This window comes from Benincasa hispida, chromosome 6, assembly GCF_009727055.1.
Source record: "Benincasa hispida cultivar B227 chromosome 6, ASM972705v1, whole genome shotgun sequence".
Taxonomy (NCBI): Eukaryota; Viridiplantae; Streptophyta; class Magnoliopsida; order Cucurbitales; family Cucurbitaceae; genus Benincasa; species Benincasa hispida.
The window spans coordinates 48,073,487-48,088,392 of NC_052354.1; positions in this window are offsets into that span (position 1 = coordinate 48,073,487).

Consider the following 14,906-nt stretch of genomic DNA (forward strand, 5'->3'; position numbering starts at 1 on the left):
GATCGTGGTGGAGAGTATATAGACCTTAAATTCCAAAACTATATGATAGAATATGGAATCACGTCCCAACTCTCGCCCTCAGGTACATCTCAGCAGAATGGTGTATCAGAAAGGAGAAACAAAACCCCTTTTGGACATGGTTCGGTCTATGATGAGTTATGTTCATCTTTGAAACTCCTTTTGGGGATTTGTAGTGGAGACTGCATGTTGTCTTTTGAACAACGTTCCCTCGAAAAGTGTTTCCGAAACACCTTTTGAACTGTGGAAAGGTCGTAAAGGTAGTTTACACCACTTCAGAATTTGAGGATGTTCGGCCCACGTGCTTGTGGCTAACCCTAAAAGGCTGGAACCGCATTCGAAAGTTTGCCTCTTTTATGATCCAAGTGAGAATAAGGTGTTTGTGTCAACAAATGCTACCTTCTTGGAAGAATACCACATTAGGCATCATAAACCACGAAGTAAGCTTGTTTTACATGAGATTTCTAATGAGACTACTGAGAGTTCATTAAGAGTTGTTGAACAGATTGATAGATCAACAAGAGTTGTTGATGTCAGTTCATCTAGTCAACCATCTCAAGAGTTGAGACTACCTCGACGTAGTGGGAGGGTTGCGAACCCACCAGAACGCTACATGGGTTTGGCTGAACCCAAAACATCATGTTTGATGATGGAGTTGAGGATCCATTGTCTTATAAGTAAGCAATGGAAGATGCTGACAAGGATGAGTGGATTAAAGCGATGAATCAGGAAATGAAGTCTATGTACTTCAATTCTGTCTGGGAACTTGTGGATCAACCTAATGGGGTAAAACCTATAGGTGTAAGTGGATCTATAAGAAAAAATAAGGTGTAAATGGAAGGTACAGACCTTTAAGACTAGACTCGTGGCAAAGGGTTATACCCAGGTCGAGGGAGTGAACTATGAGGAAACTTTTTCACCTGTTGTCATATTGAAGTCTATCAGGATTCTCCTGTCCATAGCCACATTTTATGATTATGAAATATAGAAAATGGACGTCAAGACTGCTTTTTTAAATGGTAATCTTGAGGAGACCATCTACATGGCTCAACCAGAGGGATTTATTGTTCCAGATCAAGAGCAAAAGGTTTGCAAGCTTAATAGGTCCATTTATTGGCTGAAACAAGCATCTAGATCGTGGAACATTAGATTTGACAGTGCGATCAAATCGTTTGGCTTTGATCAAAATGTTGATGGGCCTTGTATTACAAGAAAATCAACAACAGCTCAGTAGCTTTCCTGGTACTGTATGTGGATAATATCCTACTCATTGGGAATGATATAGGTTTTTTAACTGACATTAAAAAGTGACTAACCGCTCAATTCCAAATGAAATATTTGGGAGATGTGCAGTATGCTCTAGGGATCTAGATCATTTGGGATCATAAGAACAAGAGGTTGGCCTTGTCTTAAGCATCGTACATTGACCAAATATTGATCAGGTATAGGATGCAAAATTCCAAGAGGGATTTATTACCCTTCAGGCATGAAATTGTTTTGTCTAAGGATCAATGTCCTAAGACACCTCAAGAGGTTGAGGAAATGAGATGGATTCCCTATGCTTCGGCTGTTGGAAGCCTTATGTATGCAATGTTATGTACTAGACCTAACATTTGCTATGCAGTAGGAATTGTTAGTCGATATCAGTCCAATACAAGATTCGATCACTGGACGGTGGTCAAAACGATTCTCAAGTATCTTAGGAGAACGAGAGACTATATGCTCGTGTATGGAGATAAGGATTTGATCCTTACAGGATACACAGACTATGACTTTCAGATTGATAGAGATTCTCGAAAATCGACATCAGGGTCAGTGTTCACTCTGAATGGAGGGGCTGTAGTTTGGCGAAGCATCAAGCAAGGATGCATCGTGGACTCCACTATGGAAGCCAGATACATAGCCGCTTATGAAGCTGCTAAAGAGGCTGTTTCGCTTAGGAAGTTCCTTATAGATTTGGAAGTTGTTCCAAATATGTCTTTGCCGATCACACTCTATTGTGATAATAGCGGGGCTATGGAAAATTCTAAGGAACCTCGGAGTCATCGTAGAGGCAAGCATATTAAACGGAAGTATCATTTGATCAGGGAGATTGTGCATCGCGATGATGTAATAGTCATGAAGATCGCATTGGAGCACAATGTTGCTGGTCCGTTTACAAAGGCTCTCACGACTAAAGTGTTCGAGGGTCATCTGGAGAGTCTGGATCTGCAGGACATGCAGCATCTTGTCTAGGGCAAGTGAGAGATGATATTGGGGTATAGAGTATGTCTTAGTTTATTGTATATTGTACTATTTTATGTATTGTACATTAGTCTCCTAAGGCATTAGGACAAGTGGGAGATTGTTAGGATTGGTGTCCTAATTCTCCCAGTGGTCTTGTAGTTTGTAAACATTTTGTACATATTGTTGTTAATAAAATAAATGTTATTTTATTTGCATCTACTCATATCCAATAAACTAAAATACATGGTTATTTCATGTAAACTTAAGCACGTATACGAGACATACAAGTGGATCATGACTTAAGTATAACCTCAATGGTCTGTAGTATAAGGATAAAGGAGGGATACCTTATCCTAGTGACACTGCGTATATGGTCCGCTTTGTAGATATTTACAAGTGTTGTAAAGTGCTACAAATGGTCTGATCCTGACCATTCATGTGGAGACATGCAAGTGGGGGTGTCCTATACAAAGAGTTTGTATAAGACTGGACCACGAAATGGTTAGTCTTTTAATATAATGTCGTTGATAATTGAGACTTACATTTCACTAAAATGACCATAGGTGACATGACCTTAATCCTGAGTGTTTTGGGAACTCCTGCCTATGAGGGCGGTCCTTTGATTAGTATGGGTGAGAGTGGCTAGATCGTCAACTCAACAAGCCTACCTTTTTGTGGATTCGTCTGATTGGGGAGCTGGGACCTCAGTTACACAAGATGGAATTCACTCCTTCCTTAAAGTAAGGATAAGTAGATAAATTGCTCCCTTAAGGGCTGATTCTGCATCTTGAACATAGTGGCCGCTCCCTCTCTTTGGAAGAGAGGACTCAGTCATAGTAGGACTATGACTTATTGTTCATTAGAGGAATCAGTGGTACTTAAGGAATTAGATGTAACTACAGGGGAAAAACGGTAAATTGGTCCAATTGTACTTATGAGTGATTTGTGAAGGGTTATCGCACTATTGATTGGTTATATAGACACAGAAATATATCTGTAGTGAGAAGAGTGCAGCTGTCGGTCTTTAAGAGTGCTCGGCAGTTAACGGATGGTGGATCTCGTGACTAAAGAGTTTAGTCAGTTATTCACATACCGTTGGAGTTTCAAGCTACAGGTCCATAAGGTTCTCTTGGTAGCTGAATGGGTTCAAGTTGAGAATTAGATTTTGGGGTTAGTTTGAAGTGTTCAAATTAACAAGAGAAAACTCAATTATATGTGATATAATTGGTGTAATGTATGAGATAAATTAAATGGAGGAAATAATATAAATATAATTTATATTAAGTACCATAAAATAGAAAAAGGACTATGGTTTATATGTTTCATGAGATGAAATATTAAAACTATAGGTTATAAATATAATATGATAAGTTGGTTATCATATTTATTTATAATATATTAATTATATGATAATTAAGTCTTTTTCTCTAATAACCGATTGAGTGGGAGGTTATTGGAAGTTTTATGGTAACCGTGAGATAAAAAGAAAAATAGTTTTCCAAATTTAGGAGTTACTTCATTCGGAAAGTACTCACAAAAAAAGTCTATCAAGTAAAAGAGTTTTACTAAGCGATAGTTGTTGAGAGACTACACGATCGTTGAGAGTTGACTATACGATAGTTGACTATACAATTATTGCTACACGATCGAGTAGCAAAGTCTATGCGATAGGCTTCCGTTTTCTGAATGATCAAGTACATCATCTATACGATAGATAGCTTGATATCTCCCACTTACTCGATCGCATACCTCCTGATTCCTCAAGCCAAGATCATACAGAGCCCACAACTCCTGAATTCTCACACTAAGAATACCAAGGTAATATTTATAGTGGTATCTTTACTCAGTTCGTGAATCGAGTTGGACTCAATTGGGTTTAAAGAGCATTCAGACGATCGTTGTGTTTGTGGTCGTGTTGTTCCAGTCGTTGCGTTCGAGTATTATTGTTGGACACATCGGAGACTGTTCAAGGGATTCTTGAAGAATGGTTCTTCAAAGGTACACATACTCTATCCCTTGAATCTCGTATAGCATACTGTAATTTCTATATATGCATAACTTGTTAGTTTCTAGTTAGACTATAATTGATTTTGTTCAATCTAAATGGAATTTGGAACGATCCACTTCCGCTGCTCATGGAAATTTGTGTTTGTGATTTCATTCATCTCTCGTTCCCTCCACCTCCACAACAAATTTTGATGATTGGTATTTCTAACTACTTGAATGGTATATATTATATATATAATGTGATGTAAATGAAATCTATGATGTAAGCTGTAATTTTCGAGCAATAAGCCAAATATAAGATTTATATATTGTGGTATATTTTATATATTGATTTATACGATGATTTATGTCAAGCATTCCAAGCATTGAGTCAATCTTTAATTTATAAGTAGTATATTTCATATATTGGTTAGAATATTTTCAAATACCTAACCAAATGTTTCAAGATATATTTAAAATAATCATGTATCTGTCAGAAAACTAATAAGTTGGTATGTAAAACCAACGTAAATAGAAACTAAAATTTCATTAGATGTATTTTCTCTATCCAATTAACCAAAGAAATAAAATCTTGACAATAAATGCATTTTCTCCATTAAACAAAATAATAAAATCTCAAAAAATAAATACATTTTCTATCTCCAACCTTAAATTTCTCCTTATGTCACATTCTCTCTAGCCACCAACCACATTCAAGAATATTCTAGTACGAAAAATTCATTAAATCTTATGTACAAAAATATAAAAAAGTTTAGACATTTATGAAAATAAGTTCGGAGAAGAGATTAAATTTATAATAATAGATTATTTGACTTTAAAAAGAGTGGAATAGGTGGAAAATTGATAAAAATAAGTCATTTGAGTTTTCAATTTTGAAAATAGGCCCATTTCTTAAAAAATTATTTTTGGGGGCTTCTTGCTATATGAAAGGTCACAAATGCTCTATTAGAGTACAATAATTAAACTTCTACTCTTTCCACCTTACCTCTACTTAATTTTCTTTAACACTCTCATTCTCTCAATCCATCGAGTTTGCAAGTTTTTTGGTTGAGTTTTTATTATTCAACCAATCTAACAAATTTTGGGTCTTCAAATATAAAGATTAAAGATTAAAGTTTTTTTTTTTTTTTTTTTTTTTTTCTTCCTAAAAAAGGCTCAACTCCCAGTCATTTAGTCTCTTTTAGAAAAATGTAAAAAAGAGAAAGAAAGAAAGATTAAAAAAACGATTTTTTTCTCTGAAAATCATTAATTTCAACCGAGATTTATGAATTCTGATCGAGATTTCAATCGAGATTCATGATTTCTAGCGTAGCTTGATGAATTCCAGACGAGATTTTGGTTGGAATTCATGATTTCTGGTCGAGATTTCATCTGTGAAACATGATTTCTGCTTTTTATTTGTTATTGACTTTCTTTCCATTACTTATTTTTTTAATAACTTTTAGTTTTTTATTAAATCAAATATTTCATAAAAAAATATATTTCAAAGAAAAATCATCAATTTTTTAATTTATATACAAAAGTTTAGATTGTATGAACTAAAAACGTGAAAAAAACAATTTTTTAATTCATATAAAAAATTTAGATTGTATCAACTAAAAACATGAAAAAAATATTTTAAGTTTTTTTTTTTCATTCCATTTTGATAGAAGTAGATAAAAAAAAGTTCAATAAAAATAATTTATCTTTATTTAAAGGTTGATGAAAATATTGAAGAATGTTGTTAAATATTTAAAATTTGAATATAAATATCAAAATTTCATTGATTTTAAATAAATAAATAAATAAAAATAAAAATATAAGCGGAGATTTTTTTCTACAGGGACCCGATCCCCGATCCTGATCCCGACTCTCCAAAACGGAGAATGGGGCAAGAACGTGAATTATAAATCTCCAAGGAAATGGAGAGTACATCTCCGGTCTCACCCTGTCTCGTTGCCAACCCTTTGCTGGCATCATTGACAAAGGGACCAAAAAAAAATGTTTTTAAAGGATGAGTCCATTAAACTGAAAAGTCCCATATTTGTCAACAGACAATGATTAAGCTATATCTAATAAAAAAAATGGAATTCTCGATCTTTTTTTAGAAATTTATAACAATTTTTTGTTTCACCAGTTTAGGACAAAATTAACAATCAATAAAAGATAAATAATTAATTTATAATAATCTTTTAAATTTAAGAAAATGAAAAAGATAACTAAACATTAATTTTGTTTTCTAAGAGATCTATGAAATGATGAAGATTCTAATAAATCTTTAAAATTTTCAAATTTAATCGATCTTAAAATAGTTCAAGTTACTAGTTTATTTAAACCGAATTTCAAATTGGTGACTAAAAATTCATGCAAAACAAAAGTGGGAATAGGAAGATTGAAATACATAAAAGGAGCGATTGCAATTTTAATAAAGAAAATTGAAATTGGACATGTGTCCCTAGGTTTTATATTTTTTGCAAACATGTCAAAAAAATTTCTGAAAATTTGATTTCTATTTGATTTCTATTTGATTGTTATGTGATTGCTATGTGATTGTTACCTACAATTATAAAAAAGTTGAAGTTATGATTTTGATTTTTTAAAATGTATTTGTCATATAATGCAATTTTCCTAAATAAAATAATTAAACTTTTTTTGGTTGAATTTTCAAGTTTAAATTTAGGTACATTTTAAGAATGACAATTATATTTTTAAAACAATGATATATTTCATACCAACTTGAAATTTTAATTAGTAAATTATAGTGACAACATGACTAATAATGCATACAAATTTAATTAAATCGTAAAATTTGAAACATATTGCATATAAAAGTTTATTAAATTGTTAATATGGGTGTTTGCACGAGATTTTTGGAGAAACTTGTTTCATGGAGTTGAACTTGTGTTTATGTTGATTTGATGCAATGTAGTTCGATCCTTAGTACTTGATAATCTCACTCTCTCTCGGTTGAATAAATACGCTTGATTGAGAAACTAGAGCGTGTGATGTTCTTGAAAAAGTTTATTAAATTGTTAATATATGTGTTTATTAAATTGTAAAATTTGAAACATATTACATACAAAAGCTTATTAAATTGTTAATATAGGTGTTTGCACGAGGTTTTTTTGGAGAAATTTGTTTTGTGGAGTTGAACTTGTGTTTATGTTGATTTGATGCAACATGGTTCGATCTGATTCTCTCTCGGTTGAATAAATACGCTTGATTTGAGAAACTGGAGCTGTGATGTTCTTGAAATTGAACCTCTGATTCTCTCGATTGAATAAGTACGCTTGATTTGAGGAAGCGGTGCACGTGATGTTCTTGAAGTTGAAGTAGTCTTCAAATGTGGTAAGCCTTAGGAGTTAGAGATTTTTTTTTTAAAAAAAAAATTTAGGAGAATTCTCTCTAGGACATCTGAAGTGTAAAATTTATGATCTCGGGAAAACTTTATTTATAGAGTTCTCTGGTGAGTTTTGTGGGTTTGGACTTGGCTCTTAAGCCCAATTGATTGGATTTGGGCATTATTTGACATTGAGTCAAAATAAACATATTCTCGGACTCAATTGAACTTTAGCCCATAATATCAAATTGAACCAAATTAATATTATTTAGTTCAACTTTCATGAGAAAATACGTGACATCATCAGGATTGTCAATTTATGTCTTCAATTTCAATTTAAGATACATATCTAAAGGAATTGAATTTCTCACAGAAGCATGTAAATGCCACGCTAGTATATAATCATTTTTGAAAGAACATATAAATAAGAGAAAACAGACAAAATAAACACAAATACATAAGCATGCTTTTAAGAGTGTAAAGGAGAAGAGAGAAACTTACCCTAAAAATTCTTCTTCACACAACTCCTTCCACAAAATGGAACAACGCGAGCCTTGAACTCAATGTACTGCAAATCCTTCCCACGAACCGAATAGACCACGTATAGGGACACTTCTCTGGATACCACCACTTGGATTTTCTTGCTATTCTCAGATAAAAAAATACAGATTGTGGGATCTATTTTAATTTTGGAAGAGAAAGAGAACTTGGAAAAATTTCCAAAGAGAGTTCTTTTTGAGAGAGTTTTGCATTTTTAAAAAAATTCTGTAAATATTACAGAATCTACCAAGAGTATGTTACATGAGAAAGATGAAGGAGGGGAGTTATAACTCCCTTCATCCTCCAACGCATAATAACTCCCAAAGGGAGTTATTATTATTATTATTATTATTAAATAATATATNATATAATCTATTTAACATATATAAATAAATAATATTAATTAATTAATAACGAATTAATTAATAATTAAATATCATATATATAATTTCATTTGAATCATATTTAAATGATATCCTCTCACATAATCTATAGTTTTAATTAATATTAATTTTAACCATAGTATTTATATGAATCACATTCATATAATTAATATTTGAATCTTATTCAAATATATCACTCATATATTATATAGTATTAATTATAAATCGTATTTACAATTAACTATATATCAATATATATTATATTAATTTGAATCCCATTCGAATATTTTTCTCTTTATACGTAGTATTAATTATAAATCATATTCATAATTAACTATGTATTATAATGTATTAATATACATGTACTTTATATTAATCACATTAACAAAAATTTTCCTTAAATAATTTGAACACTTCAAATTATTCCAAAACTATTTATTTCTTGTTCTATCCTTAGTGAGCTAGCAAAGGAATCTAATAGACCTATAGATTATTGAAAGAACCAGAGGTCCACTGCAAAAGCGGGATCGTCCTCATTTCATTTTTAAAGAATAAAATTGTGCATAATTAGAAAAATTTATAGCATGTTAAGGAGGGAATCGGGGAAGAAATTAAAATACCTTACCCTTGAAGCCAAAGGGTCTAGGAGCTTATACATTCAGATCTCCGTGGTCCGATGAATGTAAGAGCACGAGGAGGGTATGACTATTTCATCTCTTTCATAGATGATTATTCTAGATATGAGTATCTATACCTAATGTAACATAAGTTTGAAGCATTTGAAAACTTCAAGGGGAACAAGACTGAGGTTAAAAACTTGTTAGGTAAAAAGATAAAAACACTATGATTGTGGTGGAGAGTATATGGACTTAAGATTCCAAAGCTATATGATAAAACATGGAATTACGTCCCAACTCTCAGCCCTAGATACACCTCAACAGAATGGTGTATCGGAAAGGAGAAATAGAGCCCTGTTGGACATGGTTCGGTCTATGATGAGCTTTACTCAACGAAAGGTGGGTACTTCTTTGATCCAAGTGAGAATAAAGTGTTTATATTGACAAACGTTACCTTCTTGGAAGAAGACCACATGAGGGGCCATAAACCATGAAGTAAAATAGTTATAAGTGAATTTTCTAATGAAACTACTGAGACTTCAACAATTGTTGAAGGGGCTGATATATCAACAAGAGTTGTTGATGTCGGTTCATCTAGTCATTCACATCCTTCTCAAGAGTTGAGATTGCCTCGACATAATGGGAGGGTTATAACCCACCTGTACGCTACATGGGTTTAACAAAAGCCCAAGACATCATAGCTGATGATAATATTGAAGATTCATTGTCTTATAAATAAGCAATGGAAGATGTTGACAAGGATGAATGGAATAAATCTATGAATAAAAAAATAGAGTCTATGTACTTCAATTCTGTCTGAGAGGCGGAATTGCCACATATGAAATTGAGCACAATTTTGTAAAGAAATAGCCCACTTGTTTCTCGAGAAGAGATGGGAAACATGCTCAATCTCATTTGATTGAATAGTTAACCCAGCTCCTTGTTGTTTGAAGAAGCCCTCCACTTCAATTAGTATTTTTTCATGAAAAGCAAACATGAGTTGAATAACAAACCCTTCATTTTCTATTTATAGAGAATTCAAGTGCTTATAAATCAACCTGATGGGATAAAACCTATAAATTATAAGTGGATCTACAAGAGAAAAAGAGGTGTAGATGGAAAGGTACATACCTTTTGGTACTGAAACGCAAGCGTACGTATCGAAGTAATAAAATCTCAATTAAAATCGGGTATCGTCCTTAAAGACTAGCGTGAATAGATTCTCCTAAGCTTAACTATTGTAGTTCTTTATTGATATTAGTTAGGCAACCAGAAAATTGATTTGTGAACGAAATTAAAGTACAACTAATAAAAAGAAAGAGACAATCAAGAAGAGTTCGATTCTAGGGTGTTGTTTCATTAAGGGTGTACAAATGAAAATTGACATGCAATTAACTAATAAAGATTGGTTAAGGTTAGAAGTTCTACATTCGGGAAATCCTTTTTCAAGCTCAATCTACACTAACTCTAGTTTATCAAGTTTGAATTTCTTTCTATTGCTTAAACTAGTGTTGCATTAAGACCCTTCAATTGCACCTCATATTATTCTTGAATCATTCTCATACAATCTTGAATAACAATCTAAATAACCATATCCAATAAACTAATCTCTTTCTCAAGTAGAAGAATTAGCCCTAGATCAATTAATTAATGACCAGTTAACTAAAATATTAAGAATAAATAATTTAGAAACCTAAATAAGAATTAATAAATCTTAATATAAATCCATTCAAGAAACCCAAAAATCCAACAACACCCTAAAGGTTGAACACAAAGCTTATTGGGCGATAAAACAATGTAATTTGAATCTAGCTCAAGCCGGAAAGGAAATACCCCTAGAATTTCAACAGTTAGAAGAAATAAGACAAGATGGTTATGAGAATTAAAAAAATTATAAAGAGAAAACCAAAATTTTTTATGACAAAAGTTTAATAAGAAAAGATTTCAAAATTGGACAAAAAGTTTTCTTTACAATTCTAGATTACAATTGATGCTTGGAAAACTTAAGTCCAAATAGCTAGGTCCTTTTGAAATTACTAATGTTTTCTCTTATGGTGTAGTTGAAATAAAAAGTCTTGAAACAAGAAAGACTTTCAAGATGAATGGGCACAGACTCAAAATCTACTATGAAGGGCATGTAAATCAAGTTCAATTGGGTTTACATTTGACTAATCCCTCTTACACTTGATACCTCTCTTCACTGACGTCGAGCAAACGACACTAAAAATTTGCAAAGATAGGACTTTTTTTTTTTTTTTCTTTTTTTCTTATTTCTTTCTTTCTTTCTTTCATATTTATGCTTTCTTTCTTTCTTTTCATTGATTATTTTTATTTTCTTTGTAGGTTATGTCAATAAAGAAAAAGGAGAGCTCAAAAAGGAAAACAAAACAAAAACAAGGAATTCTCTCTCAAGCAAATAAATAATCAATCCCAAAAACCAGGAAGTTTCTTTCTACATCCCTTACTTTTTATCCTTGATCTTATTTGTATATTTTAAAAATTGAGGACAATGTTCCATCTTTAAGTTGGGGGTAGGAAACATTGCATGTTTTTGACATTCTTTAATTAGCTTTGTAAAAAATGAGCCTTAGTGAAAATTTTTGCTCTGTAATGATCTATATAAAATCAGTAAATGCATGATTGATTGAATGCATAAAAAGACACAATAAAAGAATCTCATTCACTTTGTTTTATGCATCATTTGATTTGTACACAATCTTTTCATTCTTATAATGCAATTTTGATGATGCACTTTTTCAAGTAAAGATACAAACAAAATTTTAGACCTCTTAAATTTTTCAAACAAAATTTTGAAACCATTTTTCAAAAGAATTTTTTTTTCCTTTTAATTTCATATAAAAAATAAAATGCTTAGCTTTTAGATTTATTTAGAATCTTAAAACTTTTAGAATCGTCATATCTACTCAATTTTATTTGTCACTCCGATAGGACAACTTTTGGTCAAAGGACAACCATCTTGTTAGAGTAGCAAATATAGACAAAAAGGATAAAATAGGGTCTTCTAAAAAAAATTACTAGCAAATAAAAAAAATAAAGCAAGCTTGCAAAAATAACATAACTTTACCTAACGTGTGTGTGAGTGCATGGTTAGAGGTGAAAAGAGCTACCTTCATCATGTTTCTGTTGGCCCTGCAAGAAAAGAGTGATACGTTCCCAATGGTATGAGTGTGAAAGATATCCCTCTTAAGTAAAAGAAATGCCAATTAAGTTTTGTGTGCGTGAGTTTAAAAAAACACCTTTGCCTTAGAATTTCCCCTCTCCAATGCAATTTAGGTATATCTTAAATCGATAATCGAGCCAGTGTAGGGCGAAGAGGAATTCAGATATAGATATCACCTTTCCACTAGTTTTAACCTTTAAATAAACTAAAACTTAGTAGTCTTTTCTTTTATAACTTTCCAAGAAAAAAATCTTTTCTTTTCAAAAATAAATTTCAACTCTTTGTTAGAAAAATTCTAAACTTCTATTAGATGTTTGTATCATTACTTCCTTGCCTGTTGAGAAAAGAGATGAGAGTCAAATGAATGTGTGAATCAATTGAATGAATAAACCATTTGAATGAGTGAATAAAAATAAGTAAATGAAAGTTGAAAAGTCACAATAAACAAATTCATATTTTGCTTCAATGAATGCATATTTCTATTTTTTAACTTGCTTGGGACGACCAAGAACTAACTTGGGGGTATTTTGTTAGGTCTTAAAAAGGACTATATTTTACGTGTTAACTCCCCTCATTTTATACTATTAATTTGCTTAATATCCCAATTTCATAGGTAAAATAGTTCCAGGAGCACTTTTGACTCATCATAAAGAATTTGGAGCTAAAACGAGCCAAAAATACCTAATTAGAAAAAGTTGAGAAAATTACCATTTTTTCATCGAAGGAGCATTGCAATGCTGTAAATTGTGAAGAGCTCAATGTTACCTCGACGCAACAAGACAAAATGCACCATTTTGCTACCAAAACAAGGTAGCATAGTAGCGCTCCAGAGAATGACGGAAAAATAAAAAGTGCACGCGCGCCTGCGCAAGCCAATGTCGTTGTAGCAGTACAAGTTCTTCAATTTTCAGACTTCAACAAAGGAGAACTTCACAATTTTTTTAAGAGAGAATTCTGTTCCCACAAAATTTGAGAGCTTTTCTCTGTATATTTAGAGAGATTCTGTCAATTTTTGTTCAATCTTTGTACATTTCAATGCAAGATTCAATGGATTGCTTGAAGATTTTTCCAAACCATGAGTAGGTAAGTTTTTTCTTGGGAATTATGTTTGATGAATCAATTCTTGAGGCTTTTCTTTAATTTTCTTCTTACAATTTGTTGTTCTTGAATGTTCTTGCTGAAATTTGAATAAAATATTTTAAAGATTGAATCGACAACTCAATTTTTATAGATTTTTGCATGCAAAATTACATAGCTCTTTAGAAAATTTGTAATTAGGTTGCGAAAACTAGTAATCTTGAATGAGAATTTGGACTTTTTCCTATTTTCTTGAAAGAATTTGCTAGTTTAGAACATTCAAATTAATCAATCTTGATTTTAGTCTTAATTTCAAGAATTTCATAGTTAAGAAAACCCAAGAAATTAATACAATTTAGGGATTGATTGTGGAATGTCTTTAGGAAGCAATTATGAATTAAATTAGCCCTAATTGGTTAGGGCATTAGGGCCTAGCCTTAATGAACTATGGAACAAATAAATTGAATGAATTCATTTAAGTCAATGATGGAATTAGATTAATCAACATAAAATCCTCAAGATTCTTTTTCCATTGAATTTCTTGCATAATTTATTTCATAATCTCTCTCATTTCTCTCATTACTAAAAATTTTTCTATCGATTCATACACTTTATCTTGAATTTTGTTAGTTTCTTTACAAACAAACTCCCTCCAATTGCTATCTTTTCGAATTCAAAGTTCATTTTTGGCCAATTTATAGAGGTCCCCATGGGATCTACCTCTTACTCCACTATTGCTACGTAGTAGTTTTAACTGTAGTTTAAGTCTTATAAATTTCATTTGTTTGGGTTACATAGAATTAATGACACCTATTTTTAGCTTCGAACACTTGGGCTGCCCCCGGGCCCAATTTTCTTACGTGGACTTTTAGTCGGGCAAATCGCCCGGAACGGAATCAGTGTGTCAGAACCATGAAAAAGCATTTTGCCCCGATATATTTTAGGAATAGAGCTCATTTGGTATCCCAAACGGCATCTAGGCCCACCCGGGCTGTCACCGAAGTCCAATTTTTCAGCATAAAACTTTTGTTGAGGCTGATGCCCTAAATCTTATTGGGTCCTATAGTTTTTAAACCATGTACGAACAAACTCTTATGTGATTAATAATATATGATATTTATATTTACTTTGTCTATAAAATATGTGATATTTTAGTTGCATTAACCACAAACCAATAAACTAACATCCAAGGTTATCATTGTAACTTAAACATATATGTGGAGACATATAGGTAGATCATGTTTAAGTGATAACTTAAATGGTCTGTAGTATATGGATAAGGCTGGGTACCTTCTCCTATTGAAGAAAATCGGAAGCGAGATTTCCATGAGCAGCGGAACAAGACTATTTCAAATTTCAATCATAAATGAATATATATTTACAATCGACTTCATAATAAGCGGTTATACAAATAAAATGCAGAAATTACAGCATGAACAATACAAATGCATAAAGAGATCAAACTCTACGCACAATGGCAGAAGCGTCTCCACGCTCCATTGTGCACGCTAATCACTTGAACAACAACAACCACGAAT